Here is a 12,271-nt window from a genome sequence, read left to right on the forward strand (position 1 = left end):
CCAGAAACAGATGTTACGTTTTCCCTTAGCAATTTTCACATTTAATGAAGCTTTTAATCTAGGTTTAGATTGGCTTTCTAAGCTCATTAGATTTTTTTTATGAGCTCTATAAAATGAGTGCAATTTACTTTCCACATCGATGCAACTTGCTATTGTCTCTTAAGATGCAAAAGAGCCAATTGCATTAGACTTGCATGCATTTTTGAAATGTAACTGCTTAAAGCGCAGTTAAAGCAGTGGCATTGAAGCAGGTTTGGCTCTCTTGTTGTGAAAACTAAAGTAGACTAACTTGCCATGTGAAAGACTCCGTTTACATAATAATGCAACCCAAATTGTTTATTTCTCTATAAATTAAGTCTTATTCATGTCAGTCATAGCAGATGTTTATTTTTATAGTCTTCTCTGTTGAAAAACAACAGCAACTTAAGATGATTTTTGACGTTTGAAGATGATAAAATGAAGTTTTTAGTTCATTTGAATTATCCTTCTTTTCCTCGCTTTCCTTCACTTTTAAATAGCTTTAGAGCACCGTGCGCACTTTACTTTAACTGAATTTGCAGCAGTTCAGCATCAATTGCTTGAATGCAACTATAAAATACAAAGCCTATATATAAAACATAGAACTTTTGTTAACAAAACAAATAAAAATATACCATGCTATAGGGCAGGCTATGCCTAATATAAAATAACAAATAACTTACATGAAGTTTAAATAGGTATAGAAAACTGCTTTTTATTACTCGCTTGTCAGTCAGATCGACTCACTCTCCTCACTAGAGAAATTAAATCTGATCTGAAATGCAGTCGCGTAAAGTTTATTATAGTATAAACTATAGTGTCTATGTCTTTTACTGAACTAAATAATTTTTATTACTATAAAAAATCAAAATAACGGTGGGGGTCGGTGGGCAAGTGACGTACCCGGTGTTGCTGCTTAACACCGGTATCACCATCAGCACAGTCTATCGCGGCAAGCCTAGTAGCCAGATTGACCAGGCTAACAAAACTAGCCAAAACTACTATAAACCATCAGCTTAGACCAACCTAGCTAAGACCAGTAAGCCACCTAAGACAGATTTAAGGTGTTTTTGTAAACATGTTTTTTTATTTTATTTTGTACAATCATATGATGTACAGTATTTGAAATATTTAGTATTTAAATATATAAATATTTGTATTTATTTGTTTGTTCATACATATCACTTCCTATGGTAAATTCAGTAAATATAGAAGCAGGTCATGTAAATAAGTGTTTTTCCTAGTAGTCAGGGCTCAAAATGTGGTATTGCACACTTTAAAAAAAATTAATAAATAAAAATCTCAGTAACATTGGAAATATAAGTTTAATTGTTGCTTTAAATTTTGAAGTAAATCAAAGAGCTGGCAAAGATATAACTCAATAAACTATACATTTATTGCACTTTTTCGAATGCTTTGAATTTAATTACCTGCATAAAATCGAGTATAAACAGCAGAAATAGCATGTTAAATGGCAGGAAACAGATTTGTTGTAGTATAATCATTTTTACAGTGTGCATTAAAGATACTGGAACTGATACTAAAAAAAGCTTATTTTTCCTCAAATTTGTGGCAGTTTTGTTATGTATTGCAGTGGACTGAATAGTGGCATACACTCCATTCAGTTTGGGGTCAGTTACATTTTTTATTTTATTATTTATTTATTTAGTTTTGAGTGTCCTTTGCTCACCAAGTCTGCATTTATTTGATCAAAAATAAAGTAAAAACAATAATATTGTGAAATATTATTAGAATTTAAAATAACTATTTTCTATTTGAATATATTTTAAATTGTAATTTATTCCAGTGAGGCAAAGCTGAATTTTCAAGATCTTTACTCCAGTCTTCAGTGTCTCATGAAAATCATTCTAATATGCTGATTTACTGCTCAAGAAACATTTATTATTATTATCAGTGTGGATTAGTTAAGTGCTGCATTTTTGTGGAACTGGTGATAATTTTTTTCAGGTTTCTTTGATGAATTGAAATTTTTAAAGAACAGCATTTATTTAGATAGAAATCTTTTGTACCATTTTAATTGATTTAATGGATCCTTCTTTAATAAAAGTGTTTTAAAAAGATCTTACTGACCCCAAACCCTGAACAGCACTGTATGACTTTGGTGGTTAGCTGTTTCCCAGCTCAATGAATTTCCTTCGCTTTCTTAATTTGCTAAAAATGGTCCGGTTCTCTTGACTTTGATGGTTGGCTCATTTATTCACTCATACGTTTCACCTTGTTTGACCTAATTAGCACATCGGAGCACTTTAGATATAAGATCTGGTTGACAGAGAGCTTGGGTTCCTTGATGTTTTTAGCTCCGTTTCCTGTTCCTAAATCTCTTTAAAGAAGCGCAGACCCTTCATGGGTCAGTTCACACCAGCAGTAGCGTGAAAGTGTGGCATTCTCTCTTAATACAGCAGCATTGTGCTTAAGTGCAGCTGGCAAGGTTAGCAGCAGCGTGAGTGCGCTCCCCGTCTGGCCTCGATTTGCTCTAACATAGGTCTGGAGGTACTTCTTTGTGCTCTTGGCTGTTTTTAGAGATGGAACAGGAAAGGTTCCTGTCAAGTAATGCTGAGTGTGGATTACTTTCTAGGAACACTTTGGACAGTCTGTTCTTCCCGATGGTCATAAGAGTTCATTTGACCAATTTGGGTTGGTTTGGGTTTGTTTGGCTGTTGTCCAGTTGGAAAACTGTCTCAGCTTCAGTCCGTTCACTGACCATCTTTGTGCATATTACACTCAAAATGGCAATTGCTAGAAGAAAATCAGCTATGTGAAAATAAGGAAAGTGGACTTTAATCTTTGAAAGATATTACATGTAATATCCTCCAGCAGAACTCTATATTTTGCTTCGTTTTGCTTTTTGAATGACTTCCTTTTTTCTTTGATAGTCCATTTTTATTTTAATTAAATTTTTATCTCATTTCATTTTATTTAATTACATGTTATCACTATTTATATTTATCTATTTTTGTTTGTTTTGACATTTTATTTATTTATTTAAGATAACCCCACTTTTAAACAGCACATAAAAACAAACAAACCAACAAACAAAAAATACTGTGGTTGTTCAGGCTACTTTGACTTTTGTCTAGCTACGTATTTAATTTAATTTAATTTTGTTTGATTTAAAATTGTATGAACTCTTCAAATCTTCATAGTATTTTTTTAACTGTTATGAATACTTATGACTCCAGAAATCTGTTTTTGAAAGATTTGTTTGCAAAATGTACCACTTAGTGTTTTCACTATTGACTTTCAGATTAACCTTCTGTGCAAAGCACTTTGCATTTAGTAGAATAGAAGCTTATACGCAGAAGGTACTCAGTGATATTAAAGGAAGGGCAGTGCTGTTCTATCCACTGACGAATGAGTGATGCTACATTTTATCATTAGTTCACATCCATTTAATCTATGGCACAAAAATAAAGTCCACATTAAAGTCTGGCAGGGAAGGACTCATTAGTGTGATATGCAGTATGCACTTCTATCTTCTATGTGGCTTTTTCATAAGAGCAGATTTTCTCTAGGTCATACAGCATTTCTCATTTCATTTGAAAGGTGATCAAATGTCTCTGACCATGAATCTGTTTTTGCATGGTGTTTGATTTTTTAAACTCAGAATTTGTCATTGTAGTTTAATTATTGGTTGGAATATTTAACATATTCTTATTCAAAAGTGATGAAATGAAACTTCAAGAAGTCAGGAAATTCAAGGCCGCCCAGGGGTTGTTTCAGAGCCATTGAGCTGATTTATATTGTTCCGAATGTCTTATCAGCATAAAAATACGGCTTTGAGATTACAGTGGGGGTGTAGAAAGTCTTTGCCAGTGACATGTGGTGTTTAAGGCCGACAGCTGTTTTCGGGATAGACGCCAATGGCGCTGCTCTGTCACACTCAGAAGGGAAGACACGCTTCAGAAATATATTGTTTCTCAATGAGCAGTTGCCTAAAAACACTATATTTCACAACAGAACAAGACAGCTTGAAGACGGAGCCCATATTTTTAGACTTGCGAGATGTTGGCCCCGATTGGCACCAAAACCGACCTGAATATCTCATCTGATCAAGGAGAGCTGGTTCCTTGGTGCCAACATGTTGGCTGCGGTTCTCTCAAACATTTGAGATGGGAACCTCTCTAAAATTCAGTGCACAGAAGAGTTTTTTTGGGGAGGGATTTTTGCCGGTGACAGAATTCAGAAGTAAATGTCAGGATGGGTGGTGGAGGGATGAACTCAAATGCAGACAGTAGTCACAGCAACACAGTTTATTATACAAAAAAACAGGAAAACAAAACCCACGAGGGGGCAAAACAAGGGCTAGACAGACGAAGGAAGACAAAACTAGACTAACACTGCACTTAACTAGACTATGACTAAAACACGATCAAACAATTACTAAGACAAGACTTGACAAAATCACAACTGGTAGCAACAGTAGACAATCTTAAACAACGTGACAATATTTAAACAATGAACCGACAAAGGGACAGAGAAACACACGAGGTTATAAAGGGAGGCTACTAATGAACACAACAGGTGGAACAGGTAAATCAATGAAGACAAAACTAGGGTAACAAGGGGGGCGGGGCGAGGGAACGAGACAACGCAAGCACATGGCCCAAACAAATGGCCATGTGCTTGCACATAAAACATGGGCCTGTCATGATCCTGCCACAAGACTAGAGAAAAATCAGAGACAAGAAGGCAGAATCATGACAGAACCCCTCCCCTAAGGAGCGGCTTCCAGACGCTCCCTAAGGGAACACTAAACACGTGACATGACAGACTGAGACCAGGACACAAACCAACAAAACATGACAAATAGCAATAAAGGCAGACACGAAAACATGACAACAGGGTTGGGATTAAACAACAAAAATAACAAACACGGGAGGGGGGGTGGGGGTACAACAAAGTTCATAGGGGGCAGTCCAGGGTGAACAGGTGGACTGGGGGTCTTGGGTGGACAGGACGATGGCTGATGGCGAGGGGTCCGGGCAGACTTCGATGGGGACACATGAGGAACAGTCTGGGGTGATGTGGTGACAGGGGTGACCGGGGAAACGCACAGGGGTACAGAGGGTGAAGAAACAGGAAGCCCGACCGGGGAAACAGCAGGGGACACAACAGGACACATGACTGGGGGTGTAGCAGGCGGCCGAGGAGCGGAGAGAGGAATGGAGCTCACAGAATCTGACTCAGAACCCACGCTCCACATCTCCGCCTTGGAAACAGCGTTGTCAGTAGCGTTGTCTGTAGCAGTCTATGGAACAGCGCTCACGGCAGCTGACTGGGGTTCGGCGCCCACGGCAGCTGACTGGGGTTCGGCGCTCACGGCAGCTGACTGGGGTATGACGCTCACGGCAGCCGACTGGGGTACGGCGCTCACGATAGCGGGCTCTGGGACAGCACCTGGGACAGCGCTTGCAGTAGCGGGCTCTGTGACAGCGCTTTGGACAGTGCTTGCAGTAGCGGACTCTGGAACAGCACCTGGGAGAGCGCTTGCAGTAGCGGGCTCTGGGACAGCGCTTTGGACAGCGCTTGCAGTAGCGGGCTCTGGGACCGGCAGAGATGAAGGGCGAGAGGCTCCCTTTCTACTCCTCTTCCTCTTAGGTCGCGGTGTGGTAGTCATAGCTGGACTTGTGTCCGGTTGGAGAAGCTCAGCGGGATCTGTGACTTGCGTTTGATGGGCAGTCTCAGACAGCGCTGACTCAGCCGAGGATGACTCCGACGAAGAATCCCACGAAGTCCGTCTCCCTCGTTTACCATGAAGATTAACAGGCGTGGGAGGTGCCTCAGGACTCAAGGAGGGATGTGCCTGATCCCCCAGTGTTGCAACGGCCAGGAGACGACCCTCTGGGATCACTGGCAGCTTGGCCGAAGGTGGGGACCTCGAGGGGGAGACCTGCGGCTCCTCCTGGGAGATACTCTCCCATAGTTGGGCATAGTTCCGCAGGATCCACTCACCCTCGGACAAGTAAGGGAGGGTGACACTCTTTTTGTCAGTAGGGGATGACAGCCAGCACTGCTTGCGGAACTCCAGTTGTCGCTGGAGTTCGGAGGAACCCCTGTCTGCTGAGTTCCTTCTTGGTCGGTTCATTCTGTCAGGATGGGTGGTGGAGGGATGAACTCAAATGCAGACAGTAGTCACAGCAACACAGTTTATTATACAAAAAAACAGGAAAACAAAACTCACGAGGGGGCAAAACAAGGTTTAGACAGACGAAGGAAGACAAAACTAGACTAACACTGCACTTAACTAGACTATGACTAAAACACGATCAAACAATTACTAAGACAAGACTTGACAAAATCACAACTGGTAGCAACAGTAGACAATCTTAAACAACGTGACAATATTTAAACAATGAACCGAAAAAGGGACAGAGAAACACACGAGGTTATAAAGGGAGGCTACTAATGAACACAAAAGGTGGAACAGGTAAATCAATGAAGACAAAACTAGGGTAACAAGGGGGGCGGGGCGAGGGAACGAGACAACGCAAGCACATGGCCCAAACAAATGGCCATGTGCTTGCACATAAAACATGGGCCTGTCATGATCCTGCCACAAGACTAGAGAAAAATCAGAGACAAGAAGGCAGAATCATGACAGTAAAAGGATTATGTTGTTTCACAGGCACCTACACTAAAATCGCATAAACATTCACACACAAACAGAATTGACTCACTCGTTGGGTTTGAAATGGTAATTTATCATCACATTGCATCGTGAAATCATGTGCAGAGTATAGGTGTGTGTATTCAGTAGTGACTAGTCAGTGGGTTGTCTGAATGAATAGTCGGTCTTAATTAACCTAGTTTATCAGTCATTTACCCAATGAGTCATATTTTTTGGAGGCTATATATTATACAAAACCCGCTCTTGTGTAAAAAATAAAATAGTAAAAATTGAAACAGAACAGTGTGTTGTTGAGAGCAATGGATTTGAAACTTTCTTCAACCAATATTGCTATGGTGTTTTAAAGAATAGGAATTAAAAAAATATATATTTTGATAATAATAATAATTAAGGATGTAACGATTCACTCAACTCATGATTTGATTCGATTCACAATTTTTATTTCACGGTTCGATTTTCTCACAAATTTTTTTTTACAAAATGAGATCAAAGACAAATTATACAGTAAGTGAAAAGGAATCGTTTTATAGCTGCACGTTTCTTTGTAAATTTGAAATATAACAAAACTAAACTTAAATTATAAAACTATAATTATAACTATAATTTCGAAGTTTGAAGCAAAAACAGAATGGTCTGACTTTAGTTTTGTGAAACTATACATAAAACATATCTGTATGAAACAGCAGACAAGTTGAATGAGACACAAGTTCACTCTCTGCCAGCAGGTGGCGCTTATGAACAGCAATGATGACGTGTTTCCTGGGTTACTGCTGTAAACAAAGCAGAGCTGCGCTTATTAACTTTAATATGCATTATTCAATGGCAAGACGAAAAGAAAATGGCATCTAAACTTATATATCATTTACTATACACACACACATATATATATATATATATATATATATATATATATTAAAAGACAAGAAAGGAAAAGTGCTAGTGTTACTTAACCAACTAACACTAGCACTTTTCCTTTCTTGTCTTTTAATTAAAAAAAAAAAAAAAAAAACATACCTATGCGTTCTATACTAGACTAACTGAGACTTGTCATGGCACTTGTATACTGTTGTTGTTCTCTTGTTGACCTGACTGCTTCTATTGTTCTCATTTGTAAGTCGCTTTGGATAAAAGCGTCTGCTAAATGATTAAACGTAATGTAAATGTAAATATATATATATATATATATATAAATATATATATATATATAAATAGTGATTACGAGCTCAAAAACCTGCCTGGAACGCAGCATCAGAACTAACGTTATAGCGACTGACTGGGATGAGGAAGAGGTGGCAAGAGCCAACATGTATGATGACCTGCAGCTGTGTAATTTCGATTATATTATTATTATTATTTTTTTTTTTTTTTTTTTTTTTTTACTGTCATTGAGTAGCACCGAGTAAAAAATCAACGTTTTCTTTATATCTAGTGGCAGTGATCATGACGTTAGTTCAGATAAGTACCGGTAACCTTTGTCATAGTGTCATAGAACTGGTAAACGTTGTCTTTGTAATCTAGAAATAGAAGGCATCATGCTAGCTATATGGACGTTTCTAAGCGTTTATCTCTTTCTCCGGTGAAAATGTTGTTGCAAACGTAGCCGCGTGTGTGTCGTGTGTGTCGCTGTCCCATGGAAACTGCGCTGAAAAGCTTGTGCTGTAGGGAAGTGAGTGCGTTTGGGTCGCTGTTGGTCGATATCTATCTATCTGTCTGTCTGTCTATCTATCTATATATGTAGTCTGTCTATCTATCTATATCTATGTATTTATCTATTTATCTATAATCTGCGCTATCTGAATAGTCTCGTCTACTACTTGTCTCTCTAGTCACTCTCAATGCTCTCAAGGCAGGCTTTGGTAAATTCTCTCCCCAACGTGATGTGATGCAATGCATTGTGGGGGAAAGGAGACCGCTGTAAGATAGTACCTACTTGTTCGTATTATATTCCGTTTTGTGATACCCAACAACATAAAATACAATGGATAACATTTTAAATGTTTATTACCAACAAGCAAATTGCACAAATTTGTTAAAAAATTTACCCTGCAACACGGCCTTTAAATGAGTCCTGGAGCAATCTAGAAAAGTAATGAGTTGAAAGCCACATGTCTCATGAGTTTCTATTTCAAATCTGAATAAAATATCATGAAAAATGAGACTCCTGCAAATATTTTTCTGAGACTATGTCTGAACCCCCCACCCCCCAAATATAAGAAAATATATTTCCCAATAGTATTGAAGGCTTCTACAAACTATTTAGTCAGTAAACATACCACTGCATAGTTTTTTTCAATTATAAAACACTAGACAGAAACTTAGAGATCATATAAGTGATTTATTTTAGCACTAGAAAAATACAATAAGAATAATTTGAGTAAGAAAAATAAGAATAATAAGAAAAATAAAAAAAGATCTAACTTTGTTTGCCAATTACAGAAAATCCTGAGATTGTTAGAAATGCAGCATTTACAATGAATTACGATGCAAATAAGTGCTGAAGTGCTGATGGCCACTTATACAGATGGTAATAACACAAATGTGCCGAAGAGTAAATAATCCACTCTCTCTATTCATATAGACGCGTTCAGTTTGATAGCCGTGATAGTACAGTAATAGCGAGCTGATTTGGGCTGATTTGCACTCAAACAGATGGTAATCATGCATATACATTAACATTCAACATAAAACACACTCTCACATATATAAAAACTGTTGAAAAATAAAACAAACAAAGAAAAAGGCCATCGCTATAAGTTCCGCCTCCATCAGCTGACAGGTGCGTCAGAGCGTGTCACGAGGGAGCGCCAAAATTCAAATAAACTATCTTTCGCCTATCTTTCATTCATTCTTTTTTCCGGTGGATTGTCTCATTCTGTTTGTGACACTGTACGCTGCAAAACCATGCCATTTTTTCACTACCAAGACGCAGTTTCCGACCGTGAGTTATTCCATAACGGACGCAAAAGTTCTGTCGCTGAAGAAATGAAATGTAAACAAAGGAATTATGATCCATATTACAACGTTATTGCTTCGTTGGACTAAACGTGCTTCATGAGATGTCGTTCAGTGGACCCTTACCTTTCTAACTAAACCGGGATTTACAGCTGTGGATGTGTTTATGACTCGTTATTACGACGAATCTGGTATGTACAGTGTTTCTAATGTTCATGTTTTTTATGTGTACTGCTTACACAAATTTAGCAAATACAGTCTTTATCAGCTTTCCATTGAAAAAAAGCGATCTGTCGTCGATGCTTGAGGCTTAGATCTTTATAATGATACATAGTTTGTCAAGATTAAATTTGTCCCGCTTCATTTAATCTATTCATAAACACTGACACATGCAAGTTGAGTGGCTTTGAGGACGAGGGCGTCGATTTGCACAAGCCAATTGGTTCATGAGCTTACTGCCTTGCCTTTATATGACTGGCTAGCATTCACTGCAGTGCGCTTTTCAGAGTTTCTCTGAAACCCTCCACCTTCCCCAGCTCCACCTGTATAGATCTGCTATGGGTTATTTTGCTATATATGCTTTTTGTGTAGCAGCATTATGTCACCGTATTGTCGTATGCATTGGCAGTAGCAAGTTCCGGCTCTTGCTTGCAACAGCAGCAATAATCTACAACTACAGCAACAGCAGCAGCAGTGTAGCAGATCTATTCCACCAAGACCAAGTACATTATTATTGTCATATCCATCACCATGCTAATATCTATATATATATATATATATATATATACATATATATATATATATATATATATACATATATATATATATATAGTACATTTAAAAAATATATATTTTTTATATTATTGATATAGACCTCATTAAGTTGGTTGGAGTTTTTGTAGTGTTTGCCTGAATTCAGAGTCGGAAAGCTCATCCAACAGTCCCAGCAATGCCATTTTCCACATCAAAGTGACACTAGTACAGCAACTTTGATCTGTTCACTTGGAAATGACAGTCCTGTTATCCAGCGAAGTTCAGACTCCCCGTGAGTCCCATCTCGGGGAATGAGTCGAGACAAGCTGCTGGGCCATTGACATGGAGGCAAACACAGACTCTTTGCAGGATTCCTTGTCTCATTAAGACAGAGCGGCCTCGGGCCATGCGTCATACACCCTGCTCCCGGAGCCACACATGGAGAAATGAAGCTGAGCGCGCTTCTCCTCGCGTTATAAATGAACGAGCATCCATGTTAATGAGCAGGGACTTGAGGAACGATGCCATAACTCTGCAGGAATAAGTGTGTGATGGACGACGCAACATAAGATATCGAAAAATCACATGTGCAAGAATCGATCCAGGGTAACTTAATGTTCTCTTTGTTGTGCTCACAACAGCAACTGGAATATGTTTTTCTTCAGATATAGAGCTTAATATTTGGGTTCTGGAAGTAAAAACGCTATTGTGACATTAATTTTCAACAATCGCTGAAAAACCTTTACAGACAGAATTTTTTTTTTAGCTCTGAGGTTATTAATCATTGGTATATGCTTTGTTGAAGCCATCTGTTTGCATAAATGTATTTTTAAAATAAAGGTAATAAAATATTACATTTAAAGTAATTTAGTAGTGGAATTCATTTTGAAAGTATAAAAATTCCACAAATCAGCTGCACCGAAAAAGATATTTAGCTCCGTCCTCTTTACCAACCTATGCCACTATCCTTCAAACCAATAAGTTTTACCCATTTGATCAGTGAGAAGTTTTTAATCATTTAAATTGTAATCAGATTTAGTATGATCACACATTCTTTGATACTGTATATTTTAATAAGTACAGATCAGAATAAGTAGTTGTTTCATTTTTAGATGAATATGTTATGCTAAATTATGATTTCACCCATAGTTTGAAATAAAGTTATTTGAAATATTAAAATAGACACTTAACTTGCATGTCTATGTTAATAAAATCACTTTTGTAAATTTAATTTGATGTCAACACTAAAATGGGACGTCTCATATTTTAAATATAATAAATAAATACATACATGTACATAGGTACATAAATATGGCAAATAAATTTGGCAGAAAAGTTCAAATATATATTTCCTATAAATAGAATATTTATAGGTATAAAAATGGACAGGTATTGTGTGTTGCTGAAATTCTTCTGTGGCTTCCCCCGTCTACCTCAGCCATGCTGATCAAGACCTGTCACGGTGAGCCAGATCGCGCCTAACCTGCCTTCCATTTCAACTAAACACCTTCTGTTTCCACTATACTCTCTCACAAACACATACTTTCTCTCTTACAAACAAACATTCTTCTCTTACATACATTCATTCTATATATGTATGTGTGTACATGTATGTGAAAGGAGAATGTATGAGTGTGAAAGCAAAAATATATGTATTTGTAAGGAGAATGTATGTGTGTGTGTGTGAAAGCAAAAATATATGCATATGAAAGGAGAATGTATGTGTGTGTAAGACAAGAAATGTATGCATGTGTAAGAAGAATGAAAGTGTGTAAAAGCAAGAATACATGTGTGTGAAAGGAGAATGAAAGTATGTGAAAGCAAGAATATATGTATGTAAAATGGAGAATGTAAGTGTGTGAGAGTGCCAGAATGAACTAAGTCTTGTACGGCCCCTCA

General features: G+C 37.8%; 1 protein-coding gene across 2 annotated transcripts in view; it reads left to right on the plus strand.

The window, feature by feature from the left end:
• The window catches only part of LOC132106483 (kelch-like protein 29), a 251,261-nt gene that overhangs the window by 144,266 nt on the left and 94,724 nt on the right, over window positions 1–12,271 (plus strand). The gene's annotated exons all lie outside the window — the stretch shown is intronic.

The sequence above is a fragment of the Carassius carassius genome, chromosome 27 (genome assembly GCF_963082965.1).
Source record: "Carassius carassius chromosome 27, fCarCar2.1, whole genome shotgun sequence".
Taxonomy (NCBI): domain Eukaryota; kingdom Metazoa; phylum Chordata; class Actinopteri; order Cypriniformes; family Cyprinidae; genus Carassius; species Carassius carassius.